The following is a 15,288-nucleotide window of genomic DNA, read 5'->3' on the forward strand; positions in this document are numbered from 1 at the left end:
CTAGTCCCTTAAATCTATTTCTCACTTCCACTGTCTAATCATAAGGGATTTGATTTAGGTCATACCTGAATGGTCTAGTGGTTTTCCCCACTTTCTTCAATTTAAGTCTGAATTTGGCAATAAGGAGTTCATGATCTGAGCCACAGTCAGCTCCCAGTCTTATTTTTGAAGACTGTATAGAACTTCTCCATCTTTGACTGCAAAGAATATAATCAATCTGATTTCGGTGTTGACCATCTAGTGATGTCCATGTGTAGAGTCTTCTCTTGTGTTGTTGGAAGAGAGTGTTTGCTATGACCAGTGCATTCTCTTGGCAAAACTCTATTAGCCTTTGCCCTGCTTCATTCCGTACTCCAAGGCCAAATTTGCCTGTTACTCCAGGTGTTTCTTGACTTCCTACTTTTGCATTCCAGTCCCCTATAATGAAAAGGACATCTTTTTTGGGTGTTAGTTCAGAAAGGTCTGTCCAAGGTCCCATGTCCCATGAGGCCCCACATCCGAGGTCAGGGGCAGCGGCTGAGATGAGTTACCCCACATTCGAGGTCAGGGCGGTGGCTGAGAGTAGCTACCCCACATCCGAGGTCAGGGGCGGCAGCTGAGACAAGCTACCACACGTCAGAGGTCAGGGCGGCAGCCGAGATGAGCTACCACACATCAGAGGTCAGGGGCAGCGGCCAAGATGAGCTACCACATGTCAGAGGTCAGGGTGGCAGCTGAGAGGACCTAGCACACGCCCGAGGTCAGGGGCCGTGGCTGAGACAAGCTACCCCACGTCTGAGGTCAGGGTCGATGGCTGAGAGGAGCTACCACATTCCTGAGGTCAGGGTAGGCGACCAAGAGGAGCAACCCCACGTCCAAGGAGCAGCGGCTGCGCAGGGGCAGGAAGGCTGAGAGGAGCTACTCCACGTTCAAGGTCAGGAGGGGCGGCCGTGAGGAGATACCCTTCGTCCAAGGTAAGGAGCAGTGGCTGCGCTTTGCTGGAGCAGCCGTGAAGAGATACCCCACGTCCAAGGTAAGAGAAACCCAAGTAAGATGGTAGGTGTTTCAAGAGGGCATCAGAGGGCAGACAGACTGAAACCATAATCACAGAAAGCTAGCCAATCTGATCACAGCAGCACAGCCTTGTCTAACTCAATGAAACTAAGCCATGCCTTGTGGGGCCACCCAAGATGGGAGGGTCATGTTGGAGAGGTCTGACAGAATGTGGTCCACTGGAGAAGGGAATGGCAAACCACTTCAGTATTCTTGCCTTGAGAACCCCATGAACAGTATGAAAAGGCAAAATGATAGGATACTGAAAGGGGAACTCCCTGCGTCAGTAGATGCCCAATATGCTACTGGAGATCAGTGGAAAAATAACTCCAGAAAGAATGAAGGGATGGAGCCAAAGCAAAAACAATACCCAGTTGTGGATGTGACTGGTGATAGAAGCAAGTTCTGATGCTGTGAAGGGCAATATTGCATAGGAACCTGGAATGTCAGGTCCATGAATCAAGGCAAATTGGAAGTGGTCAAACAGGAGATGGCAAGAATGAACGTTGACATTCTAGGAATCAGCAAACTAAAATGGACTGGAATGGGTGAATTTAACTCAGGTGACCATTATATCTACTACTGTGGGCAGGAATTCCTTAGAAGAAATGGAGTAGCCATCATGGTCAACAAAAGAGTCTGAAATGCAGTACTTGGATACAATCTCAAAAACGACAGAATGATCTCTGTTCGTTTCCAAGGCAAACCATTCAATATCACGGTAATCCAAGTCTATGCCCCAACGAGCAACGCTGAAGAAGCTGAAGTTGAACTATATTTAATATCTTGTAATAGTTTATAATGGAAAAGAATCTGAAAAAATGTATAGCTGAATCACTTTGCTGCATATCTGAAACTTAATACGATGTTGTAAATCAACTACACTTCAATAAAAAGATACAAGAAAAAAAGAGAAAAAGTTTGGTCGTCTTTCTTTAGTATAGAAGACAAGCTGACTATTCAGAACTTAATTTTTTTTCTGAGCTTCAATTATTTCTGAACATTTTGCCCTTTCCAGCTAACCTGTGTATGTATGATGGGTACAATTATTCCTTGAATATTTTTCTTTAAATAGACTTGACTCACTTTCTCTTTGTTTTATCCTTGGTTGTCATAATATCCATGAACTAAGTTTGTGCTAGTTGTAAAGTGCAAGTTAGTTCATCCTGTAGACTTCTTGCTTAATGCACTTGGGAAAGACCGATTCTATGGTCTTTGGTTCCAAGTTGATTGCTTTGTATTTTCAAGTAAATGAACTCCACCAATGATTCCTCTCCTTGCTTTAGGTTAAAAAGAAAACTGCTCTGCACATCCACCTGGTGCTCACTCTTGGAAACCAGCTGCTATGCTGTGAGGAAGCCCAAGCGTCCTGTGGAGAAACCCAGGAGGGGAGGATGAGTGTCTCCAGCCCATAGCCCTCTGCTAGTCCCAGCTGACAGACAGCCCCACCTTGCCAGTCCTGGGAGTTATGTGCAACCTTTAAACTAGCAACCCCAGTGGGTGCTGCCTGGACTAGAGATGAGCCACGCCCACTGAGCCTTTTGTTGTTTAGTTGCTCAGTCGTGTCCTACTGTTTGCAACCCCACCAGGCTTCCCTGTCCTTTACCATCTCCTGGAGTTTGCTCAAACTCATGTCCATTGAATCAGTGATGCCATCCAACCGTCTCATCCTCTGCCCTCCCCTTCTCCTCCTGCCTTCAGTCTTTCCCAGCATCAGGATCTTTTCCAGTGAGTCAGCTCTTTGCATCAGGTGGCCAAAGTATTGGAACTTCAGCATCATCCTTCCAATGAATATGATTTCCTTTAAGATTGACTGGTTTGATCTCCTTGCAGTCCAAGGGACTCTCAAGAGTCTTCTCTAGCATCATAGTTCGAAGGCATCAGTTCTTTGGTGCTCAACTTTTTTTTTATTGTCCAGCTCACATCCGTACATGACTACCAGAAAAACCATAGCCTTGACTATATGGATCTTTGTAGGCAAAGTAAGTCTCTGTTTTTTAATATGCTATCTAGGTTTATCATTGCTTTTCTTCCAAGGGGCAAGCATCTTTTAGTTTCATGGCTGCAGTCACTGTCAACAGTGATTTTGGAGCCTAAGGTATAAATAATCATTGTTGTTTTAAGTTACTAGATTTTGGTTGGTTAGGTTGCAATAGATAGTCCAAACAACAAATACATGTCCTAACAAGAGTTTTCTGCTTTGCGGAGATAAAATATTTTATCTCCTGTTTTAACCTGTTTTCTACCTCTGGACTTCCCTGGTGACTCAGCGCTAAAGAGTCTGCCTGCCAAAACAGGAGAGGCGGGGTTGATCCCTGGGGCGGGAAGATCCCCTGGAGGAGGAAATGGCAACCCACTCCAGTATTCTTGCCTGGGAAATCCCATGGATAGAAGAGCCTGGCAGTCTACAGTCCAGGGGGTTGCAAAATAGTCAGACATGACTTAGCAACTACACAACAACAACCAACCAGTTTTCTATCTCTACATGCACTTCCGATTCTCTTTGAAAATTAGTGCTCCTTATGAAACTTGATAGTTCTCAACATGACATCTAAGTAGAGACTTGAAGAATGAATTCAGATGAAGAGAGGTGGGAAAAGCATTGCAGGCTTCCTCACCAGGACAGAGGCATCATAGCACAAGGAGTTAAGTGAGCACCAGAACCTAGAGGCAGCAGGTCCATTCTGAAATGTGAGGAAGGCAAACAGAAGTAGGGAATGAGAAGGGATGGGTCAGTTGGGGCCACATCCTGAGAACCCGCTGGGGAGCAGAAGAATTGAACTGGTGACTCACCTCTAATTATATAATAAACTCAAGTGGGACTGGTTCCTAAAGCTGGGTTCCCCGACTCCCAGCACAGAACCTCATCCACTGTTTTTAGCTCCAGTGTAAACTGTCCTTGGTGGTGGTTTCTTTTAAGGCTCTGAAAACTGAATGAAAAAGTAGGGTGGTTATACAAGGAAATGGTTAAGACCTTAAGCTCCAAGTTCAAATGCCAGTTTCCTGCTGTGTTGGCCCAATGACATACTCTGGTCTCAGTTTTCTCATTCCAAAGACGTGACATACCTCATGAGACTGTTTTGCAGATCCAATGAATAAATTAATAAATATTTAGCACTATTTTCCTGATGCCTCAGAGGGGCTTCTCTGGTGGCACAGACAGTAACGAGGTCTGAGTTCAATCCCTGGGTCAGAAAGATCCCCTGGAGAAGAGAATGGTAATCCACTCCAGTATTCTTGCCTAGAGCATCCCATGGACAGAGCATCCATGGTCCATGGGGTCACAAAGAGTCAGAGATGACTGAAGCGACTTGGCACGCACACACACATGCAGAGCTCCATAAATGTAGCTCTTACGACATTGGATGTGGAAAGGATGGGAGAAGTTAGCAAGGGTAATCTGACACAATGAACAGATTAATTGAGCGACTTCTTTCAAATCTCTGAACTGAGAAACAGTACCATTTTCTGATCCTTCCAACATGTCTTTTCAGATTTTTGAGACATTTCTGAGTTGAGATGAGGTGAACAATACCCTTTCAAGGAGGAAATGCACTCTTATAAGAAATAGCTGGCCCTCCAGAAGGAGGCTGATGAATGGTTGTGCTTGATTATTTAATTGAGGTTGGTCACGCTATGCGGGGCTAAGGCATTCCTCCAAACCCATGGATCTCCCCAGGAGGGTGACCCCTGGGGAAATCTGTGCTTTTAGGTTACTCTTGCAACTGCTCCTTAATGGACTGCTTAATGGACTGCCATTGTCTTGGAGTGAAACGGAATTCTTTCTGCATAAAAATGGAGGTGTGATGTCTAGTTCGCACCCCATGCAGAAGGGAACTTGTTCTCAGTGATAAGAATAGAAACCAAGACAAGAAAGTTTCTTTTCAGCCTTCCATGGGGTCTGTTGTCACAGAAGGAATGAAGGCAGGGATCGGGGAGGGAGTGAATGAATGAGTGAGTGATCAGGTGAGCCAGTGAATGGACGAGCTGGTGTGTGAGTGAGCCAGCAGGCAATGTGGGTGCACCCCACCCTCACTTTATCCCAAGTCACCCTCGGTTTGCTCCTGTTGCACCACAGCAGCCTGACTTGATTTGGGTATTCCTGAAAGTGAGTCCTGATACAGGTGGGTTGCAGGTAGATTATTTGGGTGAGATTATTTGGGAGAGGGAGAAGCAGAAGGGAGAAGAGAGCACAGAGAGCACACAGTGGGTGTGTGTTTTGAGCTGGCCTAGAGAGTATTAAAAAGCAGAGAACATCACTTTATCGACAAAGGTCTGTATAGTCAAAGCTATGGTTCTCCCAGTAGTCGTGTATGGATGTGAGAGTTGGATCATGAAGATGGCCAAATGCCAAAGAATTGATGCTGTTGAACTGTGGAGCCGGAGAAGACTCTTGAGAGTTTGTTGGACTGCAAGTAGAGCAAACCAGCCAATCCTAAAGGAAATCAACCCTGAATTTCATTGGAAGGACTGATGCTGAAGCTGAAGCTCCAATCCTTTGGCCACCTGATGCAAAGAGCCAACTCATTGGAAAAGACCCTGATGCTGGGAAAGATTGAAGGCAAAAGGAGAAGGGGGTGGCAGAGGGTGAGATGGTTGGATGGCATCACCGACTCAATGGACATGAATTTGAGCAAACTCTGGTGATAATGAAGGATAGGGGAGCCTGAAGTGCTGCAGTCCGTGGGGTTGCAAAGAGTTGGACCTGACTTAGTGACTGGACAACAACTGGCTTTCTGGGCCTCTAGCTTGATGGCAGACTGTGGGACTTGTCAGTCTCCATAATTCCAGGACACTGGGGTGGGGGTGGGGGTGCTGGGTGTTGGTGAGCCTCTGATTGCCTATGCTATTTCATTCCAGCTCCCCTCGGCCAGAACTTGCTGGCAACTAAGAAATAGCTGTGGAATGAAAACTTAGAAGGAATTCATTCATTCAACAAATACTGACTGAGTTTCGGCTCTAAAAGAGGGGGTCTGGTGCGAAACATGTGTGGTTTGGATCCTGGGTTATTCCTGCTCTGCTGCTGCTGCTGCTGCTGCTAAGTCGCTTCAGTTGTGTCCGACTCTGTGCGACCCCAGAGACGGCAGCCCACCAGGCTCCCCCGTCCCTGGGATTCTCCAGGCAAGAACACTGGAGTGGGTTGCCATTTCCTTCTCCAATGCGTGAAAGTGAAATCGCTCAGTCGTGTCCGACTCCTAGCAACCCCATGGACTGCAGCCCACCAGGCTCCTCCGTCCATGGGATTTTCCAGGCAAGAGTACTGGAGTGGGGTGCCATTGCCTTCTCTGATTCCTACTGTACTGAGTACCTAGTATTATGTTCCTAGTATGGGCCAGGCATTCAGTAGGTGCCTACTTAACAGGTGCTGAATGATAGAAGGCATTGTGCAGTGACTGGCAAGACACATCACTTTGCCTTACCTCAGTTCTTCATCTCTGAAATGGGCATAATAATGACCTTGTCCTGGGACTGCCCTGGTAGTCCAGTGGCTAAGACTCTGCGCTCCCAATGCAAGAGGTCCAGGTTTGACTGCTGGTCAGGAAGATTCCTTGGAGAAGGAGACGGCAACCCTCTCCAGTATTCTTGCCTGGAAAATCTCATGGACAGAGAGCCTGGCGGGCCACCGTCCATACGGTCACAAAAAGTTGGACAGGACTTAGTGACTGAGCACGCACAGGAACTAGATCCCACATGCTGTAACTAAAGAGTTTACGTGATGCAACTAAAGATACCACATGGCACAAGTAAAAGATGCTGCAACAAGGACCCTGCCCAGACAAACACACACACATACACACACACACGCACACACAAACCAACAAAAAAATAGCCTGTCCTCAAGTGGATATGAAGAGATGGTGCAGACGGTGTGCAGAGCTGGTGTCTCACAGATTCCCTACCAGCGCTAGCTTTGACCATGATGGGATTTTTAGTTTATTTTTGGTGGGAGGATAATTGCTCCACAGTATTGCATAGGCTTCCACCATATGTCAACATGAATCAGCCATAGGCACACATATGTCCTCTGCCCTTGAACTGCCCACCCACCTCCTTCCTACCCTTTTAGGTGGTAACAGACCAGGTTTGAGTTCCTGAGACACACAGCCAATTCCCATCAGCTAACCGTCTTACATGTGGCAGTGTATGTTTCCATGCTACTGTCTCCATTCCCATGATGGAGGAAAGAGAATCCAGTCACCTAGCAGAGCCCAGGGGAGTTTTGATGTCCTAGTTCTGTGGCTCTTCACCTCCAACTCCGTGTCCACAGTGTCTGCGGAGGGAACGTCGCCTGTCATGGGACCCCAGCCACGACCTTCTGAGTGCTCCAAGGTCAATTCATGTATCGTGTGTACCCAGTGTAACATAGACAGCTGGTGAGAAGTTGCTGTATAACACAGGGTGCCCAGCCTGGCACTCTGAGAGGACCTAAAGGGGTGGGGTGAGAGGTCAAGAGTCTTAGTCGCTCAGCTGTATCTGACTCTTTGTGACCCCATGAATTTTGGCCTACCAGGCTCCTCTGTCCATGGGGATTCTCCAGGCAAGACTACTGGAGTGAGCTGCCATTTCCTTCTCCAGGGGAATCTTCCCCACCCAGGGATCGAACTAATGTCCCTTACATTGCAAGGCAGATTCTCAACCACTGGACCACCAGGGAAACTCGTGTGTGTCTGTTTCTGAGGGCATGCGTGTGTGCTAAGTTGCTTCATTCATGTCTGACTCTTTGTGACCGAGGAGCCTGACAAGCTCCTCTGTCCATGGGATTCTCTGGGCATGAATACTGGAGTGGATTGCCATGCCCTTCTCCAGGGGATCTTTCCAACCCAGGGATCGAACTGGCATCTCTTTTACATCTCCTGCATTGGCAGGCGGGTTCTTTACCACTATCGACTCCTGGCAGGGAGTGGATAATCCCCAGAGAAGAATAAGAGATAATGAAGAGTGGAAGAAATGAGGGTGGAAAGAAAGAGCAGAGAAGGGTGAAGGAAAGGGAGAGAGGAGACCGAGCTCTCTTTATGACGTTCTTTCCCTGCTTCTTTCAGAGAGAGAGTGGCTCACCCTGAGTCCCGCAGCTGGGCGGGGGCAGCTAGACTGTGGACAACATGTGGGCTCCACATCTGGCCTTCCAGCTTCCACCAGCAGGAGTGTGGCCAATGGGACCTGGCCATTGTTATTCAGTTCAGGGAGCTGGATGCTGCCGGCTCACATGGAAATGAGTCTTCCAGTCCACTGAGCCCAATGCCCGCAGCTGGATAGCCCAGCAATCCTGGCTATGCCGCTGGCCCTGGAACAGGAGGAGCCTCCTGGGCTGGGTTCTTGGGTCACAGACTCTGGGGACGTGGGGGAGGCAGGGCTGACCTTTCTTGAGACTGCCTGGGAGAAGATACGAGAATCTAATGATGCCAGAGTCTTGAGCAGCTGGAGGATGGGGGAGCATAAACTCTTTACAGTCTGTTCACGGGCTGCAGAAGCCTGTGCCAGACATGGACATAGCCTTGCACTGGCCTGGCAGCCTGGCAGCAGCTGCCGTGGAAGAAATTGCCGCCCACCTTCATTTCCAGCCAGCTTCGGGGGTCAAGAGCCAGCCCAGAGCCATGGGAAGAGGAGGAGGTGGCCCGAGTCAGGCGCAGCTGGAGCTCACATCCCCGCTTTGCATGGCCCGTCACCTCCCAGAGTCCCAGGTTCCCCATTTGTCAAATGCAGACGATCGCAGTAAAAGTGCATTTGCTGACGTTTATGGAACACTTAACGGTTCCAAAATGCCTTAGGGCCTGAACTCTAATGCATCCTCATAACAGATGGTTACGGTTATTTATTTCTAAAACTCAGCGGCTTAAAATGTCAATTGATCATTCTGTCCCTCACTCCTGTGGGCTGGTTGGGCTCAGCTGGTTGCTTCTGGCTGGGGTTGCTGTTGCAGTGGTGGATCAGGTGCAACTGGGACTGGAGTCATCTGAAAGCTCGACTGGGCTGGGTGTTTAAGGGGCTTCTTCCTTCCCAGGGTGGTCTTAGCCTCACTCTCTGCAGGGCTCTAAGCCTCCAGGACTTTTCCCTTTGACCCCATCACAGCACGGGGAGTGTATTAGTTTTCTGTTGCTGTTACAACGTGCGTGCTCAGTTGCTTCAGTTGTGTCTAACTCTTTGTGACCCCATGGACTGTAGCCTGCCAGGCTCCTCTGTCCATGGCAAGAATACTGGAGTGGGTTGCCATGCCCTCCTCCAGAGCATCTTCCTGACCCAGGATGGCACCCACATTTCCCGTGTCTCCTGCATTGGCAGGTGGATTCTTTACCTGTGAGCCACTAGGGAAGTCCCCTCATTTTAGTTTTGATTTGCCTTGAATGAATGAATGAATCTTTACATCCACTTCCTGCCTGAGAGTGGCCACTCCTTGGCAAACGAGAGGAGAAATTCGATGGCTATTTTGGCTGCAAGTATCTCTGCTTTGGTTACCTAGGTTGCTGATTCATTAGCAGAGATTTACAATGTGTAATTTTTTTTCCCAGTCTGAGATAGACTCCTCCTTTAGGCTGGGAAAACATTGGCGATGTATTTTCTAAATGCATTTTAGTTCCTTGGACATGCTTTTTAAAACGTTGGCTGTTTCATTAAGGTCTCAGTGGAGAAATCGTAATCGTAAACAGAGATGTCATTTACTGAGCTTCTACTATGTGCTGGAGAAGGCAATGGCACCCCACTCCAGTGCGCTTGCCTGGAAAATCCCATGGACGGAGGAGCCTGGAAGGCTGCAGTCCATGGGGTTGCTGAGGGTCAGACATGACTGAGAGACTTCACTTTCACTTTTCACTTTCACGCATTGGAGAAGGAAATGGCAACCCACTCCAGTGTTCTTGCCTGGAGAATCCCAGGGACGGGGGAGCCTGGTGGGCTGCCGTCTATGGGGTCACACAGAGTCGGACACGATTGAAGTGACTTAGTAGTAGTAGTACTATGTGCTAAGTGCTTTAGACTGATTGCATCATTTAATCTCAACAGTTCTGTGCGGTAGCACAGTGATCCTTATGGTAATAATAATATTAGTTATAACAATGGCAACAGCAGTACTGGCACTAACAAGCAATAATAGAAATAACAGCAAGTATTTATTGAGCACTAGTTGCTCAGGGCCAGGCACTGTGCAATGGGATGTACACAACATCCTTATCCCTTTGCTCACATGCTGTTAAGGACATTTGGGCTGAATCTCGGGTATTGCCCAGGGTTCTTGCCCTCCCTCTCAAATACAACTTTTTTTTTAGCAGAAAGAGACAAGCGCATCTGGGTGGCGCTAGTGGTAAAGAACCCGCCTGCCAATGAAGGAGACTTACAAGACACAGATTAGATCCCTGGATTGGGAAGATTCCCTGGAGGAGGGCAAGGCTCAGGGCTGTGGTCTTGGGGAGAGGAGAACTGGGTTCACATCTTGGCTTTTCCATTTCCCAGCTGTGTGACCTTGGACAGGTGACTTTATCTCTCTGAGCCTCATCTTACTCATCCTTAAAATGGGAACAAGAACATTGTGGCGGGGTACCATCAAGATATTTATTCTCTTTGTTCCCACCTTGTAGGGTCAGTTAGGGTTGCTGCATCTCTCTCTCTTTTTCCCACTGCATCTGTGGATGGAAGGTCTGCTGATAGCAGACAGCCCCTGCCTGATAGCCCTCTCCTCACAAATTTCTGTCTCCAGATTCTGGGAACTGCTTCCTTCTCACCCCAGGATTATCTCTCAACAAACTTAGCTCATCTTTCCCATCCTTTTGCCCTCTAACCCCTTAAGCTCTGTTTCTTCCAGCTTTCTAATTCTCCTTAGCAGCATCTTTCCTTGCTGGGTTCCATTCCTGCCACTGTGTGATAATCCAGTCCTCTCAACCCACTTCCTAAGGTATCAGCAAATAACTAATTTAAGCAGGGATTCTCACTGGGTGACCTGAGAGTTTTGTACGATTTTGCATCTGTCTGCATTTTTTCTAGGAAGATGGTCTATAGCCTTCCTTCCTGCCCCTGCCCCCCACATTCTTCAAACATAAAAAGATTAAAAACCACTGGGTATTTGTCACTTCTCCCAGCATAATCTGATTTTACAGATGACTTTAGAATAGTCAAAGGAATGAATCTTTAATGGTGGAATTATTACAGAAGGTTGCACAGATCCTAGGGCTTGGCACAGCCTGCAGCATCTTCAGTTGGGCATTGCAGACGGTGCCTGCCTGACATCAGAGCTTAATACATAGTTACAGATTTTATTATCCCAAAGTGGAAACACAAAGTCTGAGAGATTCATGTCAGATTATAAAAAGTCCAGACTTAACAATTCTCTAAAACTTTTTCAGAGTGAAGGAGAAAGGAAAATATTAATAAAAGACGACATGCTGAAATAAATGGACCCGAGAGCAGATAACAAAATAAATCTTGCAGCCAAGGAGTTTGGCTCCATGATAGAAGCGGGAGGATATTTAAGAGGGGGGAAGAAATGGATAAAAGAAGGGAATAGGAAAGTTTCTCCCTCTTTTTTTTGAATATTTATTTATTTGGCTGTGTCAAGTCGGTTGCAACATGTGGAATCTTCACTGCATCATGCGGGATCTTTTGTTGAGGAATATGGACTCTCTAATTGTGGCACCCGGTTTCCAGAGCGCTCAGGCTTCAGTAATTGCATTGCATAGGCTCAATTACTCCATGGCATGTGGGATCTTAGTTCCCCGATCAGGGATTGAACCTGTGTCCCCTGCATTGTAAGGTGGATTCTTAGCTGCTGGACCACTGGGGAAGTCCCTCTCCCTCTTTTATTGGAGTGACCCAATCTCTGCCTTTGGGAGTCAGAAAACAAAGTAAGTGTGCCCTTATCTCTTAGCAAGGTCAGGTGGGCCAACATCAGGGGGAAGGTTGATCTTTTAGGGATGGAATCCTTCTCCCTTTTAAAAAGATATTGATTTATTTGGCTGTGTTGGGTCTTAGCTGCAGCATGTGGGATCTAGTTCCCTGACCAGGGATCAAACCCAGGTCACCTGCATTGGGAGCATGGAGTCTTAGCCACTGGACCACCAGTGAAGTCCCCCCGCCCCTTTTTTCTTTCTCCTTCCCCTACCTTTTCTGTCCATCCCTGCCTTTTGTCTGTCTGTCTTGACTAGATGCTTGGTGGGGTGGTAGGCAATTTACCAGCATTATCTCAGATTTGCACCTTGCCAGCTATGTGACCTTGAGTGAGTGACATAACCTCCCTGAGATTAAGTTTCTTTTGTTCGTGGAAGGGTTATAGGGCTTGCATGATATAGTACATCTGAAGCCATGGGTACAGCGTCTACAAGCAGCAGTCCATTAATAAATGTTCTCCTTCTTCTCCTTGTAACACAATTAGCCAGCCCCTAATGCATCTAATTAATAAATGTGCATTTGAAAGAGACTGACACAGTGAACAAGGAACAGTGCTCCTTTTTATTGCCTGCAGGAGGTTATCTGGACACAATGAACTGAAGCTGCCAATTTTAAAATAAGGTGGGATCTTGATTCTTGTTTTAAGGTGTGGAATAGGCAGGGGTAGTTTCTGAAATGCAAATGTGCATTGTGTTGCCATGACAAAGATGTTGTAAGGAAATAGAAAACCGCAGAACTTCAGAGCCAGAACAGATTTCAAACTAAATTACTCTATTTTCCAAGCCCAAACTGGGACAGAGGGTCAGAAGGGTACAAGTGATCTTCTGGGGACAGCAGGACAGAGTCATATTGTCTAGAGTTTGAGATGCTATCTTTTAGATGCTTTAACATATCTGAAAATAGAATGCCTTTTGTGTGCATTTAATGTAGTTTTTTTTTTTTTTTTTTAAGTCTGAAAAAGCTATTATACCCAACCTGCATCTATAGGCAATGGTGTTTTAAGATGGAGCAAATATGGTTTTGAAATCTGAGCTGACGCTGCTGGAATCAATGATCAGTCCAAAATGGGGCTTATTCTCTTCTGTACTATGAGGAGGTAGACCAGTTGACCATTCGATGTCCTAGCACAAGTGTGCCCTACTACCCTTCAGCCTCTATTTCCACGTGGCTCCATCTTCTCATGCTTCTGTCTCAAGGGCCCTTGGGGCTGACAGTATGATCTGCCTGTGCATGCGGGAGGCTGGAAGTGTAAGAGAGTTGATGGCCCTGGAAGCAACCCTTGGCCAACGCGGCCTGGGATTTGCTGGAAAATACCCCCAGATTGCTTGCCCTTTAGATGGGAAACTCTGAGATGTGCCCAGCATTCCCCAGTGGTACCCAGCTCCAGTTTGCACACAGGGCATCTTGCTCCATAATGCATCCCTGGCTGCCTTCCCCTCCTCCCCCGTTTCATTTTCCTCCTCCTCTTGCTCATGCATCTTGGGTCCCCTCCCAAATAAATTACTTGTGCTACAATCCTTGTGTGATGGCTCAGTAAAAATTGTTTTTATCAAAGTAGAGTTGATTTACAATTTGTGTTAATCTCTGCTGTACAGCAGAGTGATTCAGTTATACATACACATATTCTTTTCCTTTATGGTTTGCAATAGGATATTGAATATAGGTACCTGTGCTATCGGAGAAGGCGATGGCACCCCACTCCAGTACTCTTGCCTGGGAAATCCTATGGACGGAGGAGCCTGGTAGGCTGCAGTCCATGGGGTCACGAAGAGTCAGGACTGAGCGACTTCACTTTCACTTTTCACATTCATGCATTGGAGAAGGAAATGGCAACCCACTCCAGTGTTCTTGCCTGGAGAATCCCAGGGAGGGGGAGCCTGGTGGGCTGCCGTCTATGAGGTCGCACAGAGTCGGACACGACTGAAGTGACTTGGCATCTGTGCTATACAGCAGGGCTTTGTTGTTTATTCATCCTATCTATATTAGTTTGCATCTGTTAATCCCAGACTCCCATTCCATCACCCCTCACCCCTTGGCAACCACAAGTCTGTTCTCTATGTCTGTGAGTGTGTTTCTGTTTTGCAGATAGGTTATTTGTGTCATATTTGAGAGTCAACATATTGTTGTTCTTCAGTTGCTAAGTCATATCCAACTCTTTCGGGCCCCATGAACTGCAGCCCGCCAGGCTTCCTTGTCCTTCACACTCTCCTGGAGTTTGCTCAAATTCATGTCCATTGAGTTGGTGATGCCATCCATTCACCTCATCCTCTATTGCCCCCTTCTCCTCCTGCCCTCAGTCTTTCCCAGCATCAGGGTCTTTTCCAATGAATCATCTCTTCACATCTGGTGGCCAAAGTATTTCAGCATCAGTCCTTCTAGTGAATAGTCAGGATTGATTTCCTTTGAGATTGACTGGTTTGATCTCCTTGATGTCCAAGGGACTCTTAGGAGTCTTCTCCAGCACCAGTTTGAAAGCAACAATTCTTTGATGCTCAGCCTTCTTTATGGTCCAACCAATGTCATAGAAAAGCTATGACAAAGCTAGACAGCATATTAAAAAGCAGACACATTATTTTACCGGCAAAGGTCTGTATAGTCAAAACTGTGGTTTTTCCAGTAGTCATGTATAAATGTGGGAGTTGGACCATAAAGAGTCCATATATACACGATATCATATATGTGTCACTGTCTTTCTGACTTCTCCTTAGTGTGTGTGTGTTGGTTCATTTTTGATGTCAACCCAACTGGGTCACTGGTCTCCCAGCTAGCTGGTAAAACATTATTTCTGAGAGTGTCTGTGAGGGTGATTCCAGAAGGGATTAGCATTTAAACCAGTGGACTCTGCAAAGTAGATGGCCCTCCCCAGTGTGGGTGACTCCACTGAGAGCCTGACTAGAGCAAAAGGCAGAGGAAGGGTGAATTCACTCTCCCTGACTGTTGAGCTGGGACACTGCTCTATTCCTGTCCTGGTTCTTGGGCCTTCAGACCTGGACTGGAATGTACAGCATCAGCCCTCTGGCTCTCAGACCTTTCCACTCCACCACTGTGGTGTTGGAGAAGACTCTTGAGAGTCCCTGGGACTGCAAGGAGATCAAACCAGTCAATCCTAAACAAAATCAAGCCTGAATATTCATTGGAAGTACTCATGCTGATACTGAAGCTCCAATACTTTGGTCACCTGATGTGAAGAACTGACTCACTGGAAAGGACCCTGATGCTGGGAAAGATTGAAGGCAGGAGGGAAAGTGGGCAACAGAGGTTGGATGGCACCATTGACTAAATGGACTTGAGTTTGAGTAAGCTCTGGGAGATGGTGAAGGACAGGGAAGCCTGGCATGCTGCAGTCTATGGGATCACAAAGAGTCGGACATGACTGAGACTGAAGAA

This window comes from Bison bison, unplaced genomic scaffold (assembly GCF_000754665.1).
Source record: "Bison bison bison isolate TAMUID 2011002044 unplaced genomic scaffold, Bison_UMD1.0 scf7180017864144, whole genome shotgun sequence".
NCBI lineage: Eukaryota > Metazoa > Chordata > Mammalia > Artiodactyla > Bovidae > Bison > Bison bison.